This window comes from Anneissia japonica, unplaced genomic scaffold, assembly GCF_011630105.1.
Source record: "Anneissia japonica isolate Jap-2015-1 unplaced genomic scaffold, ASM1163010v1 scaffold287639_len43220_cov91, whole genome shotgun sequence".
NCBI lineage: Eukaryota > Metazoa > Echinodermata > Crinoidea > Comatulida > Comatulidae > Anneissia > Anneissia japonica.
The window spans coordinates 1-4,501 of record NW_022707660.1 but is presented as its reverse complement, the minus strand read 5'-3'; the positions used below and the strand labels follow the sequence as shown (position 1 = coordinate 4,501).

The 4,501-nt window shown below is 34.5% G+C and overlaps 1 pseudogene; it reads right to left on the bottom strand.

Moving 5' to 3' along the window:
- The window catches only part of LOC117106389, a 9,924-nt pseudogene extending 5,737 nt beyond the window's left edge, over positions 1 to 4,187 (bottom strand).
- Between the last annotated feature and the right edge of the window lie 314 nt (positions 4,188 to 4,501).

Here is a 4,501-nt window from a genome sequence, read left to right as displayed (position 1 = left end):
CTGGTCATCCTACCAATTTCTCTTCTTTTTCTACCTCTTCTTTTCCTTCTCCTTGGCTACAATTCTTTTTGTCATAATAAACAATTAGCATATCATAATTCAATTAATAAAAATCAATAATCATGTAATAATATGTAAAGTATTTTCAATTACCTTGAAGCATACACCTGTGGAAGAGCCTTGGTTGCTAGTGTTACTTCTCACACTTTCTCCTTCAATTGATTGGTTAGTCGAACTCCCTCTGTCACCTGATTGGTTACTTCCCATACTCCCTCCTTGTACTGATTGGTTAAAACCTACAAGTATTGCTGACGCCAGGTCATCCAATCCAGATGAGAAGACACTGAATGGTGTTGTCATTCCATGAGCACACCTACCAAGAATACCATGATGTTGAAGTTCCGCACACTTTAAATTTTCCGATGTTGGTAACAGAGTTAAAATTTTCTGTAGTACCTGGGGAAGCATGTCAGTAATAAAAACAATTTTACTTGAAAAAAACATTTCACATCGTAACATCACGGCTATATATTGGAACATCATGACTATATATGGGCACATCATGACCATTTATTTTAACTAATATTAAAACAAATTTTTTAAATGAAAAAAAAAAGTTTTTAAGGCTGTGAAAGGAAATATAAGGATCAGTATAAATTCCAAATAACAATAGAATATCAAATACAAAAAAAACAAAAACAAAGCTTACTTTTATTTATTTTCGTTTAGTTATTAAAAAAAACATTTAGCATTATAATTGTTTTTTGAAAGCCATTAGATAAAATGTTGACTATTCTCAATTTCAAATGAATCCAGTACAGATACCTGTACAAAGCAAGTTTTAATAAAGGTGACGTGTGTCATAATTCGATTGATTGTTTTCATATCAGGAGATATTATCTCCCAGCCTAAATAGAAAAAGTTGTATAATGTATACCTCAGTGCTTATATAAGAATAAGCTGCATTAGGATTGGCTGTTACTTAAGTCCACTGACCTGACCTTGTAGAACCAGATTATATGTACTGTTTCGTAACAACTATATTTACTATTGCAGTACTATTTACATAGTTTCTCACCTGAGCCAGTGTTGTTCTAGCGCTGGTGGCATTGGGGTCAAGCGATAGTCCCTGAAGTAACGACATTAGAGCTTCTTCATACTTCCCTGCCATTATAAGTGTGCATCCCTTTCTGAAATATCCCTTCAATTTTTAAGGGAAAAAAAATGAATTTGCATAGGTGGATTCAAGGGGGAGGGGCCAGCTGGCCGGGCCCCCCTACATTTTTCAAGATTAAAAAAAAAAATAAATCAGAAATAAAGAAAATTATAGTCAAATTCTAAGAATGCCATTTCCGGCCATCTAGAGGTATAATCAAAATTTTTCTTACCTCAGCACCAACATTGTTGGGGCTGAGGTAATATATTATCGACCCGTGAAATTCCCTCTCTGGATCTCCTCTATTTCAAATTCTTAGATCTGCCACTGATTTGTGTCCTAATAAAATTTCATTATCATTTATTTAATTAAATTAATAAAAAAAAATGTTAATAAAAAATTATTAATGAGTACCTTTGGCCACAGGGGTTTAAGTTTGCACGCTATGTCCGCCTCTTCAATGGCTTCCGAAAACTTTTTTTGCACACTTAGAACGCGAGACTTGTTGCTGGGAATCAAATGATCAACTGGTGATATAAACAGAATGCGATATTAATTTAATCTATTTATTTATTAATATTATGACTCAATAAAACCATGCAAGTCAACAAGACTTGGGTATATTAAAGACAATTCTATGTAAATAAACCAGTTTCATTAAAGGTAACCGATTTATTTACAAAAAACTGTATTTTGCTACAGTATCAAAAACCAGATTATATTATTTGATCAACATGATGTACATTACTATTGGTTCTCCAAATATGGTAGGATGTTCTGATTGGTTGAGACAAGATGATCAAAACGAGGCAGGAAATGAAAACTACAAGAAAATATTTTGAAAGCATGATTGATCAAATGAAGTTTTAAAAATAAAAATTTATAACAACTCAACTGTAACAAGGAGTTAATAGCCACACAAAATTGTACAAACATGGTTCTCCTTTAATACTGTGTACATGGGATCAAGAGTAGGTTAAGGATAATTAAACTTCTAACCCATTCTGTTTGTGCAATTCTTTTTCCTGAAGCAGTCAATGCATATTTTACAAGCTAATTGGGATGGGAGCTGTGCACTCTTACTCATTGGCGTATCTAGAAGGTGGTGCACGCCATTCCAAAAATTACTTGCGCCCCTCCAGTCACCCCCCAAAAAATCACAGTCAAGTAGTTAAAAAACACCTAAAATCACTTTATTTTGAGAGCACCCCCTCAACTGACTATCAAACCATCCCACTTTACCTTCGTGCTCCCATCAGCACCCCCACTAAAAAAAAGTGGTTTCTCGTCCTAATATTTTGAAAAAAACGAGAATGAGGGCATTTTTTTGTTTTACTCCGAGATGCCAAATCCAAGATGGCCGATGGGAAACAACTACTACTTTCTCAATTTTACCAAGTAGACACATTGAAAGCAAATAAAAGAAGCACCAGACATGATGATTCATATATACATATGTATCCCCAACCACAAAATGATCGAGAGAGGAGTGATTTTCGTACATTTTGTAAAAAATTAAGGAAATTTTAAAAAATTAAATTGGTGAGGCAGAGTAAATGGAAGCGCGAGAAATTAAGAAAGAAATTACAGTAGTTTTTTTTTTTATTTGGCCTAACATGAACACTGTAGGAATTTTATCTCTTTCTGTCCACAAACATCTGTTGTTCTTAACAACTGTAGACCAGAGGAGATATAATGTTCTCTTTAAAATACAGACACATTGTCAAAAAATAAATAAGATTGTTTTACTTTCTATTCACACATTTAATACCGTAGTTTTAGTGACTTACAATTTCAAGATGGTGTTTATAAAGTTGACAACAGCTTTTATACAACAGTCTGAACAAATTCCTAATTCTGATTGGATGAATATATGAAGCAGAAAAGGATAATAACATTTTACTAGTGTGTAACAATTCTACAGCCACTTCATAGAAAATCTTAAGAGACTTAAACATTGACTATTTTAAGTAATTATAATCAGGTTTTTAAGCATTATTTCATTTTATTTTTATTCTATTTTATTAATTTCAGCAACACTAATAACAAAGACATAAAACAACTTTGAATGCACCATGGAGAGGTCAGAGAACTTCTGTCGCCAAGAGGCGTGCCACTCCAACACTCAAAGCCATGAATACTCAAAAAACCATGAATACTCAAAAAATGCATACTATATATTATAGGCCTTGCTTGTCACAATTATCTTGTTGCTTCTGCAAACCATGGGACAACACATGTCAATGAATAAACAACATAAATGGATGTGCTAGCACATTTACTTACCTAACACTGATGCATCCGAGTATAATTTTATTGCCCCATCGAAGTCGCCTTCATTAAACTTTACATTTGCTTCGTTTTTCAATTTGGCAGATTTGTAAGCAGATGAAAAATATTTCTCTATACTGCCCACTTAATAAAACATCAACATTTACTGGAAAACCTCTTTCAGGGTCACTGAATTCATTGCACATTTTACATGTCCATGCTTTGTGTTTTATAAAACAAGATTTGCAGAACGTATGGCCGCAAGACAATGTTGTAGGTTCAAACAGAATACTATGGCAAAATAAACAGGTAAACATGTCCAACTGTTTATTCATACAATCTTGAACAGATAAACCTTCTATATTACATAATTTGCTTACCAAAGAATCGACAAGACTGATTAATTTCTCAGGCATAATTTCCCCAAGACGACAAGCATAAGCGTAAGCATCGAAGGCCTCCGACAGCCTACCAGCCTTCGCTAGACAGTCTCCTTTGCCGACTAGCACTTCTGTCGTAGGTTCAGAATCCTTCAAAAGCCTGTCGTAGATTTCGGTCGCTAAATCAAAATTCCTGTTTTCTACAGCTTCATGGGCAAGTTGTAGCATAGTCATGATAAAAGCATAATGCGGTGCGAGTCACTATAACAACTCCCTGGTTTAAGCCACCACCAGTGTAAAATTCTGTATAGCAGCCCTTAACTTTATTCCAATAATACAACAACATAATTCTATTCAGAGAAACTAGCCTAGGCCTAACCTCTATTTTAACCTCCTTGGCCTAACCAACTAAGTAGAGTACTATCGTAATATTTTGACTTACGTAACTTCGCGGTGGCGGCAGATTTGTTTGTATTCAGTGGGGGAGGTGTGTCAAAAAATCCTGTATTCCCATTGGCGGAAATTTCAAATGCTCCAACATACCAGGTATATAAAGTATACCAAATTGGACGGTCACTCATGTTTAACTTTATATACCTTCTGACACCTGGATTTAGAGTCTAGTATATTATTTTCTATTATCTTGAGGAGGCTTTGTTCTTCGTCTGACGTGCACTCTTTTAGCGTTCATCAC